Genomic DNA, 13767 nt, shown 5'->3' with positions numbered 1-13767 from the left:
ATACTTGTTTATGCTCTCTGTTCATTGGATGAACTGATAAAATGATCATACTATTGATTCTGCTACAGTAAATTCTGAAAATAAATAAAAATAATTCAAATATTAATTATTGATCATAATCCGTTATGAATAATAATTAATTATATTTATACGTGAGCGTATAAACGCTGCACCCTTGAGCAGGTTTCGAGTGTCATGCCCTTCAGTAGTAGTAAATAAAAAAAGAAATAGACTTAGCCCTCACACTGTTGAACAAGTCGTGTTCCTTAATAAAAAACTTTAATTTATTAAATTACCCACCAAATAAAATGTCAGCTCCCTAGCACTTCACCATTCCACAACAATTTTATTTTATTTTGATTATATATGAGCCATGCCTATGAACTCGTAGGATTAGGACTGAGGCTAAAGTTATGTGAATAAGGCTACATTTGTAGATCAAAGCAGATTCCTAAGAATTGTTTCTGTACAAGTGAATTAGTCCCATTTATTAATATTATTTTTTTTCATAAATTAATTCATACAGTTGTTTGTTCATACATTGTATAAGAACTACATCAACACTAACACATGAATTATGAGGATTAATTGTATTGCTTTGTGGTTTACAGAGCACAAAGTGATTTGTTAAAAAAAAAAAAAAAGGAAATAAAAACGGTCTTCTGGGACAGAAAAGCAGCTTTTCCACCTTTTGACCACAAGATGTTGTTAGTGTGCAATGTGTTGAAAAGCTTCGAGTAAAGAACCATTTTACGATACAGTTGAGGGGGAAAGCCCCGGTGCTTCACAAAGCTTCATTTCACCATCACTACTAAAAATGTCAAAGAGAAAATATAAGGACAATAAAAGCAAATGTCAGAAAATCACATAAATCAAATAAATCCAAATAAAATCACAGGAGGCATTTGCCAAAGACTGGAGAAGTTGGTCTCAACATATCAAACACTGGGCAAAAAACAGAGGAACAGAGCTACTTAAATATACTCACAGGAAATGAGGCACAGGTGAGAACAATAACACATGATACGATGGTGGAAAACTGAAATGAAACACAATGAGGGCCTCTAGTGGCCAAGACTAGTCAATAAAACTAACACTGACATGCTCTGTGTTTCAGAGTGAAGCACGGCAATGTATTCATTTACAAACAAGCAACTCATGATCCTGTGTTTTCAGTGTGTCAGAGCGTCTCAGTTCACAGTAATTCAGTGGTCTCAAACTGAGCTCCTGGAGGGTCACTGTCCTGCAGAGTTTAACCCCCTGAGGTCGGCTGTATCGCCGGCGATACCAGCTCACTTTTTTTTTATCAGTGTAAAAGAAACTCATAAATACTCTGCTGACTTTGATTTTCCATAAGAGTTTCATACATCAATCGATTCTGTTAAATGTGTATTATTTTTGTGTATACTCACAATAAAAACAAAGTGTTGTGCTTTTTGCCAAATAAAGAAAAATAAACACAAAGCGAGTTCTGCCTTCTCTCTGCCAGTGAAGTCCATTCTGAAACGCGTCCGAAAATGAACAATAACTCAGCAAATACTCAGTCAAACAGGCATACAGACACACAGGCATGAAGCTTGAATTCTCTTCTTTTAAATGAAGTAATTTATATAAAAAACAAATATTCTCATCTTGTGAAATCTGTATTAAAAGAGAGCGATTCCAGTCGAGCTCATTACAGCTCATTCAAATGTAATGTGACTCCGCCCACGGAGAGCGCGCGCTATTCAAACCCAAATGATTGAGGCAATCCACGCAAACCTGTGAACGCCCCCATATCAGCTCGAGAAAACACAAGTTTATTCAGATCATTACTTGTTTACACCGTCTCGCAGCGCTGTGAGGAATAATAATAATGGAAAATGTCCCTCAGAAGTGCGGGTATATCGAGGAGCAAGGATCCCACTGAGCTGAGGAAAACTGTAGTAAGTTTTTTTCCTTCTCACGTGAATCGCGTTTCTGTTTTATGAATGAATGAACGGCAGAGATGCACGCTGTTTACCACAGCTCGCAAAAAGACAGTTTAAATTTAAATCGCGTGTGTGAATGAATGATGATGTTTTAGCAAACTGTATTGCTATACTGAGATGAGTAAAAATCGAAATGTAGGCTATAAGCAACGTATTAAACTGCAAATTAACATTTATATGCCCTAATATTTCATAAAAACAACGTTACAGTCAGGCGAAATATGAAAGACAACATTTTGTTGACTAGATGTGGGTACAGTTTTTACTGTAGAATATACTGCCACATCAAATAAGCTTTTGTTTAGCAATTTCTATATATATAAAATACTATTTTTGTCAAAAATAAAGTCATCAACTAAGATGTTAGCTGTTCCAATGTTGGCTATATTAAAACTAATGAATACATAGATAAAATGTAGGCCTATAATCATTTTTTTTTTACAAAGAAAGAGTACACTTGAAATATTGTTGAAATTGTAATTATTGTTGTAATTGTAACCTTTTTAATAAAATAGCAAAGCATATTTACAAGATAGATGTAAGCAAAATCTTAAATGGTCAATATAAGTCTTCTTCTAAATATATCTTTTGTCCTTGCATTGTGGCTCAGTCAGTGTCACACCTGAATGAATGGCTAATTATGCAGAGTGGGTGGGACATTGTATTTTCAAGTGTAAACCACTCCTCGTTCACGCCCCCCTCGCATATTGGCTTTCCAAGCAAAACCTGTTTTACATCAATTTAAATCAATGTATAGTTTTATGTGAACGATAAAGCAAGACTATTTTCACATAAGTTTGAAGTCAGAACTCGAAGGAACAACATCCATTAGTCAAAAGTCTTATTGACAGATATTTATTATGAGTTTTGTGGTCATATTTCAGCAACTTTCATTTTTATTTTTTTCAATAACCACGCATAAACATTATTCTCTTAAAAATAAAAAAATATACATGCATGGTGATCACATATTTTGGTAGCCCTGTTTGTGCTATATAGAGTGAATTTACACCTTTGCCATTAACATGTTTATAAATAACTGAAAAAAGCACAAATGTCAGAGCATGTCAGAACACCTCCAGGGCCCAGAAAACCGCTCAGACTCCAGAGGGTTAAATCCAACCAGCTCCAAAACACCTGCCTGGAAGTTCTACCAGAAAGACTCGGGAGATAAGATGATGTAACGAAGCATACATTTATTGACAGCTCAGCAAGCATTATTATAAAGTTCTTTGGCGTAGGCCCCGTCCATAGTTCGTAATCCGAGGGTAGCGGATCTGCATCTCCTGCCTGAAGACAAAGGCAGGGGCGCAGCCGACCCCCCCTGGGAGGTAAGGACAGGACCATCCTGGTGGTGGTGGGGAGGGTGGAGGTTGTTGTCGCGTCGGCATCTGCGAACTCAAACATGCGTAAGTACCGATCTTTTATACGAAAAGTATAAAGACGTGATTGGATAGTAAAGAAGGTAATAAGTGACGAAGTAATTGAGTCTTCTTGACAGAACTTAAGCTAAAGCTTTCATTTCTACCAGAAAGACTCGGGAGATAAAATGATGTAACGAAGCATACATTTATTGACAGCTCAGCAAGCTTTATTATAAAGTTCTTTGGCGTAGGCCCCGTCCATAGTTCGTAATCCGAGGGAAGGCAGGGGCGCAGCCGACCCCCAAAAGTAGGTGGATTGTGAAACCACCGGGACGGGGCCTTCCCCCCAAAATTGGTAGACGAAAGTATACACACCAGTTATGAATCCTGAGGTTCCTGAAAGATAGAAAGAGAGTTACCATAATCAGTATGATAAACGTTAGATTAATCCTCATGAGCCTATGTTTAATTGAGTTAAAATTAAAATTAAAATTTATTTATTTTATTATTATTATATATATATATATATTTTTTTTTTAAATAGGCCGCGCAGTTATAGTCACGTAGGCCAAATGTAAACAGGCCTTGATAGACCATAAAGACAATGCAACATTGGGTTATGCATATTCGGGCCTCGATAGACCATACAGATATAGCCACGTTAGGCCAGGCATAGACAGGCCTCGATAGACCGCACAGATATAGCCACGTTAGGCCAAACATAACCAGGCCTCGATAGACCACACAGACAATGCAACATTGGGCTATACATATTCGGGCCTCGATAGACCACACAGATATAGCCACGTTAGGCCAGACATAGACAGGCCTCGATAGACCACACGGACATTGCCACGATAGGCCAGACATAGACAGGCCTCGATAGACCACACGGACATTGCCACGATAGGCCAGACATAGACAGGCCTCGATAGACCACGCAGACAAAGCCACATTGGCTATACATATGCAGGCCTCGTTAGACCACACAGACAATTTTACCACCAGTAACACCACCACCAATAATTGCATGGAATTTAACTGATTTGTTACTGGAGAGCTTGCTGAGCTTCAAGAATGGTTTTTGAATCAGGTCTGATATGATTCAAATGCTGAGGAAGACCATCTGCCCATGATCTTAATAGCTGACGTAGAGATTCCTCGTTCAGCTGCTGTAGTAGCTGCCCCAATTCTGAATGAATGGCCGGTATAGAGAGAGGGGGATAGACTGCAGCTTTTGATAACAGTGGTTAAGTGAGTTCTAAAACAAGCCTTGGAAAGGGGTGCTCCGTTAGGTAATATAAATAGCGGTGCGTATTTAGAAGTTCTAGGCCGGATTTTAAGAAATTTAACCATAGCTGTGAAGGGACAGAAATTATTATTGATTTTTGAGAATGTTAAGGTAACGCTAGAACCTTGAGCATCAGTTTTGGAGTGCTTAAGAAAGAGTGTGAAGAATTTAGGTCCAAAGCGTAGATCTGAAAAGGAAATGCCACGGGCAGGATCGAATTTATTAGTTTCTGAAGTGAATTCCCCTGGACGCATAAACCCGTATAAGGCAGATAAAAACACTGCCTCTAGAAGAATATTAAGGTACGTAGAGAGAAGGCCATTGCGGACAGAAATAATTAATCTTTGCAATAAAGGCAGGGTAATAGGTAGACGTTTGTCTGTAATTTTGCTGGAAGATTTAGCTAACCCCTTAAGTAGTAATCGAACGGATGATTCAGAAAAAAGGCTTTGAAAATTAGGATTATAATATTTAGCGTAGAATTGAATGCCGGCGAGGAGTCTGCGAATAGAAGAAATTTTAAGATTGCGATTTTCAAAATTAAAAACGAGAAAGGAGCAAATGGTCGAAAATAGGATAGGAAAAACAGAAATTTGGAAGGAGAAACAAAACATTAGAAACGCGGACCATGCAGACGTATAGGCTTTAAGTGTAGAGGGAGCGACGCCTTTAGAAATGTAATGTCTAGCTGACGTAAGCAGGTCGTTTAATTTAGTATTATGTCTGCTAACGGAGGGCAGGTTGAAGGATCCGGGTTGGTTGAGGGGCACAGCTGTCTGAAAGTCTGAAATCGAAATCGAGAGAGCGCATCCGCAATAACATTGCTGTGACCGGGTATGTGTTCAGCTTTGATAATGAAGTTGAAAACAACAGATTGGCAAATTAACCATCTCAGAAAAGGCATGATCGAATGGCAAGATGATCTACCTTTATTAATGATGGCGACTGTGGCTTCGTTATCGCAGAGCATCGTGATACGTTTACGTGACCACTCCGGGCCCCAGATGACACTGGCGACGGCTATAGGATATATCTCGTAAAGCGCGGATGAAACGGAGTCGGATGCTGTTTTAGGGAAGTCAATAGGCCATTTTTCTGCGAACCATTGCCCCTGAAAGAACCCCCCGAAACCGATGGAAGGGGCCGCGTCGCTGAATAATTGAAGTTGGAGCGATGATTTGAAATCATCGTTGTAGAAAAAAGAAATGCCGTTCCAATCGTTAAGCAATCTTTTCCAGAATTTAATGTCAGATGAACAGCCTTCGTCTAGTTCAATCTGATCGCTTAGTTTTTCCACGGAATGGGCCAAAGTTAACAACCGTGAGATGAAAGCCCTGCCTTGAGGAATGATTCTCATGGCGAAATTTAGGTGACCGAGTAGCGAAAGCAAATCGCGCTTTGATATGGAATGGAGGGAGGGAAAACATTCCAAGAAAGACCTGATTCTTGCAAGTTTTTCGGGGGGAAGAGAATTTTGCATTAGAACTGAATCTAGAGAAATCCCTAGGAATTCTAATGAAGTAGAGGGTCCCGGAGTTTTCTCGGCAGAGAGGGGAATACCGACGTCACTAAAAATATTTTTTAGTATGTCCAGGACTGAAGATTGAGGAGACGGAAAATCGATTAACAGAAAGTCGTCGAGCAAATGTAGAACGAAAGGGAGCTTGCTGACGTTCAGCAAGATCCAGCACATCGCTTCAGAAAGGCTATTAAAAATATGAGGGCTACTTCTACACCCGAATGTAAGCCTTACAGCAAAATAGAATTTAGAATTCCATTTAACGCCGAAAAGTGGCCAGTCAGGGGGATGGATTGGCATAGTTTTAAAAGCATCTGTGATATCAGCTTTAGCTAACCAAGCACCTTGACCGGCTATCTTAATTAAATGAATAGCATTGTCGACCGAGGCGTAATGTAGAGAGAAAGGTGCTAGAGGTATGCATTCGTTCATGCTCGCTGTGTAGGCAGAATGAGGGGAAGACATGTCAAAGATAAGACGTTTTTTACCGGAGTATTTCCGTGTTGCGACGCCGATGGAATTAATGCAAAAAGGCGAAAAAGGAGGGGAAGCAAAAGGGCCAATGACGTAACCTTTATTTAGCTCTTTCTCGCAGATTAGAAACCACATCTGGTTTAGTAACAGCTGATTGCAGATTTTTAGCTATGAAAGAGGTGGTGAGATTGGGTGAGAGGAGAGGTAGCTAGAGAGATTAGAAACATTAATGGGAGTAGAAGGGTGGCTTTTCAGAATTTTCTCCGAATTGGGGCTTTTCCTCGGATTGGAGATTTTTGTACCGGCGTGGACAGACCGATTTCGGGTGCAGATCCTTGCAGAAACTGCAAATGTGTTCATATTTACATTGAGAGAAGGAACAGACAGATTCATTAAAGTTATTACAAATAATAGCGCCTTTGTGTTCTGTGATGTAGCGTTTCTTGCTGTCATATGGAAGCCTTACGTTATCAGCACCTTGGACAGCGTGCGACTCTTGGCTGGCGAAAGCTTTGGGGCAGAAAGACGCCGAGTGTCCGTGAGCGCTACAAATGTTACAAGCCAGCGTTTTTGCGCCGCCAAAATGACGAACAGTTCAGTGTCAGTCACAGACCAATCGAGTCGGGAGTTAAAAAGCTAAATGAAGGAAGCAGATTTAGCGGAGAATGATTTATGGTATTCGTAGAATAATGTGCCCCCATAACGTTGATTGAAGTCTGCCATCATGGCTAAATACAAATCCAACTCTTCCCTTCGATCTGGGAAAACCTGACACAGAATGTCTCTGAATATGCTGAAAGCGATGACGAATTCTGCGAATGTAAGATTCCGTTGTAACCTCGGATCGGAAGTTTTAAGCAGGACTGCCACGTCACCACAGTCAACCACCTTCCTGTCAGCAGCAGGCGAGGGAAGCAGAAGTGAAGCAAGGTTTATATCCTTACCTTGGATAATGTTTGCTCTGATGTGAGGAGATACCGTAGCAGCGGCTGGAGAAACAAAACGCCTACCGAATAGCTGGGCAGAGGCTGCTGTTGTAAGGTTAACCCTCTTGGGGTCGGCAAACGCGCCCCCGCGTTTTGCTGGATTTTCTTCACATTGTAGCACAATAAGCTTAAATTACTCCGTCATTTATGGTCATACAGAAAAAAGAAATATAAAAAAAGAATCTGTGATATTTCTACTTTTGTATGTGTCCACTTACAATCAAATCAAAACATTGTGCTTTTGTAAAATAAAGAAAATAAACAGGGTGTGCGTTCTGCCTCTCCGTCGCGGTGAACTTTTTTTTCTTGAGCACGTCTATGAACTGAAACAAAACTCAGCGAATACTTGTCACACATTTATGAGCCATATACCTTTATAAACATTTAAGTGTGTACTTTTAAATGATCGGATTCAAACTGAAAACAAATATTCTCTGTTTAAGTAATTTGTATAAAACCAACAGGATGTCCAGTATCTCAAACGCTTGCTAATTATTTTTAATTTGACCACGCCCACTCGCGCAAAAGAGATTCACATGCAAATCTCCACATGGAACGCGAACGCGCTCGTTACCTCAAAAACAAAACACCAAAAAACTTCACAAGTCTCTGCTTTTCGTCGAGTTTGAAAGACGCGCCGTGAGCTTACATTGGATTTACCTCAGAAGAAGAAGAACGCGATTTGAAGACAAGAAAGATGTAAGGTAAGAAATTCTTACTTATTAGTTTATGGTATTGTTGCATATACTTCACATTGCAGTTGAACTGTTGCTAGATATATGGTGAATATTATAATATTTAGACCCGTGTTTACTGTTAAATACTGTTTGTGGATATCTGCTCAAACGTAGATATGTTTAATATGGTAACCATAATGTTTCATATTTTGGAGCGCGATCACGTTTGAATATATCATATTTTGGAGCGCGATCGCGTTTGAAAAGCAAAATGCACCAAACATTAGGCTTTATGTTTTTACTATTATCTCATTTCATATCATCATAACGAATGGAAACATTTGAAGTAACATATGATAATCAATATATTTTTCTCTAGCATAGTTGTTACTGAAATCTTTTGGAAGATTTATAGGCTGCTATAGGCTATTGTTATTATTATTTTATGCAGCACTGCGCGTAGCCTATGCCTACAAGGCACAACAAACCTGGTGTTCATTATATTATATATTGTTGGAAACATTTGTGTGTGTGTGTGTGTGTGTGTGTGTGTGTGTATTCTGTGAATTTTAAAAAGCAATTTTAACCAGAAAAATCTCAAATTTATTCCCAAAATCGTGCAGGCCAAGTTTCTCTTGATACCAGTATGTTCACTTTTTTTCTTTTCTTTCAGGGACCAGATGCTCCACTGAGTCCTGCTGACTTCAACATTCACATGAGCAGAGGTGGAAAGTAACGAATTACATTTACTCGCGTTACGTAATTGAGTAGTTTTTTTGTGTACTTCTACTTTTTCAAGTAGTTTTTAAAATCTGTAATTTTACTTTTACTTAAGTACGTTTTGTTTGAAGTATTGTACTTCGCTACATTTTAAATCACATCCGTTACTGAGAAAAAAAAAAAAAAAAAATTATAATAATAATTTACAAAGTTTGGAAAAAAAAAATTGCGCTCCGGAAACTGCTACATTGATTGAAGGGCGGGAGAACAAACGTGCAAAAAAGGTGACGCTGACTCAGCTGGAAGAGATTCCAAGAACACAGGATGAGATGTTACTATCCTTTGTGCAAGCATTTCCAAGAGTTCATGAACAGTGAGCCTGATGAAATTTGGGGAGCGCATCGTCAGTAGTGTACCTTTGGTTCCTAGGGTGTTTCGGCCTTTCACACTATACACCCTCCCCACAGGCGGCCAGCGGCAGGGTGATCAATCCTACGCTTGCGTCCCATTCCCAATTAGTCATAGGAGTTGCCTTGTTGTTGATAGCCAACATCCCATGGGACTATGCATGGCAGGGGCGTCCTCCTCCCTGAGTCAAGCATTGTTGACCGCATACCTCCTGACCCTCTCACTTCGGGGTCCAGCTAGGGTCTTTCCTCTTCATCCAGAGCCACTGACTGCCGCCTTCTGCCGCCTCCGATACAGCTCTGATTGCCGAACGCTGGCTCTGGCCCTTAATTCCCAGGTCTCTAAGCAGTCTGGTTGTAGATGTTGCCACAAAACCTCTGCAGCCCACCTCCACTGGTCGGACTTCTGTGTTCCAGCCATGATGCCGTGCTTCGGCAGCTAGGTCGGCATAGCGCAGATGTTTTCGCTCATAAGCCTCATCGACTGAGTCCTCCCAGGGTACTGTGAGCTCAATAATGAAGACCTTCTTGAGCGAACGGGACCAGAGCACCATGTCAGGTCTTAGGGTGGTGGTTGCGATCTCCGGAGGAAACACAAGTTGCCGACCAATGTCAGCTAGCATTTTCCAGTCGCGGGCCAAGCGCAGCTGGTCTCGCTCTGATGGTGTAGAGCTACTCTTCGGTGGTTTTGCCCCTTCGCGGACAAAAGTCGTCTGTAAGGGGTGTGATGCTGCTGGGGGTGGCAGGGAGTTGGTGGCAGCTCGCTTGTCCTCCAGGGCGGACGCAAGGTTTTTTAGAACTTGGTTGTGACGCCAAGTGTAGCGTCCTTGGGTGAGGCTTGTTTTACACCCTGTGAGAATGTGCCTGAGGTTAGCTGGCATGGAAAAGAGGGCACAGTCCGGATCTTCACCATACCATTGGTGAAGATTAACTGGTGTTGGAAGGACATCATATGTTGCTCTGATGGAAAAGCTCAACCGCCTCGCTTCCATGGCCCACAGATCCTTCCAGCTGATCTTCCTCTTCTCCACACTGTCCCATCGAGTCCACTGTCCCTGTTTGGCAAGAGAGACTGCCTTGGCCCACCTTGCAGCCTCCTCCTGATGGCGTACTTCCTGCACTACCATCTTCCGCCGCTCTGGTGCAGTGGCCTTACTCCAAACAGCACGGCTAGTTAGCCCAAGGCCTCCTCTCCCTTGCTGAACATGACCCACAAAGTCAGCATGTCTGAGGGCTGCTGTTGCCTCCTGGACTGCCTTTCCTGGCCTCCATTTGCGCCCAGTTACCAAGGTCGGTGCGTTGTTGCTCACCACTGGGTCTCGAGATTCATTCAGTGTCATCTGGAGCCTGGTTTTTGCACACTTGAATTCCTCTGTTAGACTGGTGAGGGGCAGCTTGAGGACACCATCTCCATAGAGGCCTATGGTGGTAAGGCATCGTGGAACTCCGAGCCACTTCTTTAAGTAGCCTGTGACTCCTCTTTCCATCTTCTCCACTATTGAGATTGGAACCTCATATACTACTAGGGGCCACAACACCCGGGGTAGGAGACCAAACTGCAGACACCAGGCCTTTAACTTTCCAGGTAGCTGGGTGTTGTCGATGGACTGTAGGCTATTACTGATGTCTTTGCGCAGCTGTTGCACCTGGTCTTTGTCCTTCAGGCTTGCATCATACCACCTTCCAAGGCTTTTTACTGGCTGCTCAGACACTGTTGGGATTTGGTCATCTCCGATGAAGAATTTCAGGTCAGAGAGTGCTCCCTTCACAATCGAGATGCTGCGAGACTTGGATGGTTTAATCTTCATACGGGCCCAGCTGATGTTCTCCTCAAGTTTTCTGAGCAGTCTCCTGGTGCATGGAACAGTGGTGGTCAATGTTGTAATGTCGTCCATGTAGGCTCTGAGTGGAGGGAGGCGGAAACCAGAGTCGACTCGCTGTCCACCAGCAACCCATTTTGAGGATCTGATGATAACTTCCATTGCCATTATAAATGCCAACGGAGAAATGGTACATCCCGCCATTATACCTACATTCAGGCACTGCCATGAGGTGGTGAACTCTGAGGTGGTGAAGCAGAACTGCAGATCCTGGAAGTACGACTTCACCAGGGTTGTGATGGTGTCCGGTATGTGGAAAAATCTGAAGGCAGACCACAGGAGTTCATGGGGCACAGAGCCAAATGCATTGGCGAGGTCGAGGAAGACTACATGGAGGTCCCTTTTCTCCACTTTGGCCATTTGGATCTGGTGCCAGATCATGCTGGAATGTTCCAAGCAGCCAGAGAACCCTGATATTCCTGCCTTCTGTACAGATGTATCGACGTACTCATTCCTTTGCAGGAACACGGCCATCCTCTGAGCAATGACCCTAAAGAAGATTTTACCCTCGGCATTCAGTAAGGAGATTGGGCGGAATTGGCTGATGTTCACTGCATCCTTCTCCTTAGGGATCAGGACCCCGCCTGCCCTACGCCACACTTTGGGTATTATCTTCTTTTGCCAAGCTGTTCTCATAAGCCTCCAGAGGAACCTCAGGACGTCTGGTGCGTTCTTATACACTTTGTACGGGACTCCATTTGGCCCCGGGGCTGATGCTGTTCTTGCCCGTCGAACTATGTTTTCCACCTCTTTCCATGTCGGAGGGCTGGTCTCAATATGATGTTCCGGGGGTTCAATGGGTGGGATATCTGATGGGATGGCCAGATGTTCATGTCGCTTTGAGTCAAAGTTTGTTGTTCTCAGGTGCTCCTCTAGGTCTTTCTTTGTTGTTTTTAGAGCTCCACTTTTTTCCTTCGTGAAGAGACTTTTAAGGAACTTGAAGGGATCTTTATAGAATCGGGTTCTAGTTTGCTCTTTCTTCCTTCTGCGTTTCCGTAGGTTCTCTGCTCTACGGAGGGATGCCAACCGGATTTTGATGTCAGCCTGAAGTGCCTCTATGCCCTCCTTTTCCACTTCCGAGGCCTTCTTCCACTGTTTCTTAAGCTGTCTCCTTTCTTGAACGAGGCGCTTGAATTCTTGTTGCCTCCTGGAAACTGGTGGGGTTGGACCCTTTCTCCCACCTTTTGCCTCTTGCACTCCAAAGCTTTCTGCCCCGTACTCATAAATGATATCCCCCATCCTCTCCAACTTCTTCTCCACTGTGCCTCGAAGTTTCTCGAGGGTCAAGGTAAGGTCAGTATTCACTGTTTCCCACAACTTCTTGTCACTGGCGCCAGGCCACTTCACATACGGTCTGTGCCCTGGTAGTCTCCTCTCGACTGCAGGTCTGGGAGGCTGGGTGAGTTCCACTCCTGTTGTTGGTTCCACCTCAGTTGTTACTTCAGTGCTTGAGTTTACATCCTCCATGACAGTGGTACTGATGCACTGCAAACTATGGTTTGTGTCCAGTTGCTGTGCTTCATTCGACTGATTTGATCGCTTTCGCAGAAAGTGATCAATGCGAGGCCTCTGTCTCTCTATACCCAAACACCGCTTCTTCCCCTGGTGGATCCTCAACCCATGGTGTGATGTAACTTTCCTCCAACCACAGACACATACCTGCATCTGTTTGTGGCCCGCTGTTGCAGCGGAACTTGTGACAGTTGCTGTGGTGTTCTCTTGTGCTATGCTCTCATTACTCATAGTCGTTTCCAGTCCAGTCGTTACCATGTTGTCAATCAATGAGTCATCTTCCGCCCCCGCTCTCGCAGACTCTAGGGGTATTCTCATTTGTTGCCTTTCTGTAGCTAAAGCGGGTGTTTCCAACATACTGCGAAGCATGGGAAACTACAGAAATGGGAAGCTAGCCCATGACTGTCCCAGTGGGGTCTATTCCCTCCTGTCAGCCGTCTCTCCGTGCCGCCACAAGGACTTTCCCCTGTTGTCAGCTGATCTTTCTCAGTAGTCACTGGACAAGTCCAGATATTCAGATTCCAAGAACACAGGATGAGATGTTACTATCCTTTGTGCAAGCATTTCCAAGAGTTCATGAACAGTGAGCCTGATGAAATTTGGGGAGCGCATCGTCAGTAGTGTACCTTTGGTTCCTAGGGTGTTTCGGCCTTTCACACTATACACCCTCCCCACAGGCGGCCAGCGGCAGGGTGATCAATCCTACGCTTGCGTCCCATTCCCAATTAGTCATAGGAGTTGCCTTGTTGTTGATAGCCAACATCCCATGGGACTATGCATGGCAGGGGCGTCCTCCTCCCTGAGTCAAGCATTGTTGACCGCATACCTCCTGACCCTCTCACTTCGGGGTCCAGCTAGGGTCTTTCCTCTTCATCCAGAGCCACTGACTGCCGCCTTCTGCCGCCTCCGATACAGCTCTGATTGCCGAACGCTGGCTCTGGCCCTTAATTCCCAGGTCTCTAAGCAG

The 13767-nt window shown here is 43.2% G+C and overlaps 1 protein-coding gene across 2 annotated transcripts in view; it reads left to right on the top strand.

Moving 5' to 3' along the window:
* Positions 1-13767, top strand: part of LOC309496967 (NLR family CARD domain-containing protein 3-like) — a 291539-nt gene that overhangs the window by 109228 nt on the left and 168544 nt on the right. The gene's annotated exons all lie outside the window — the stretch shown is intronic.

The sequence above is a fragment of the Leuciscus leuciscus genome, assembly GCF_965113295.1.
Source record: "Leuciscus leuciscus genome assembly, chromosome: 4".
Taxonomy (NCBI): Eukaryota; Metazoa; Chordata; class Actinopteri; order Cypriniformes; family Leuciscidae; genus Leuciscus; species Leuciscus leuciscus.
Note: the sequence above shows the minus strand (reverse complement) of the source record. Positions and strands in the feature narration are given on the sequence as shown.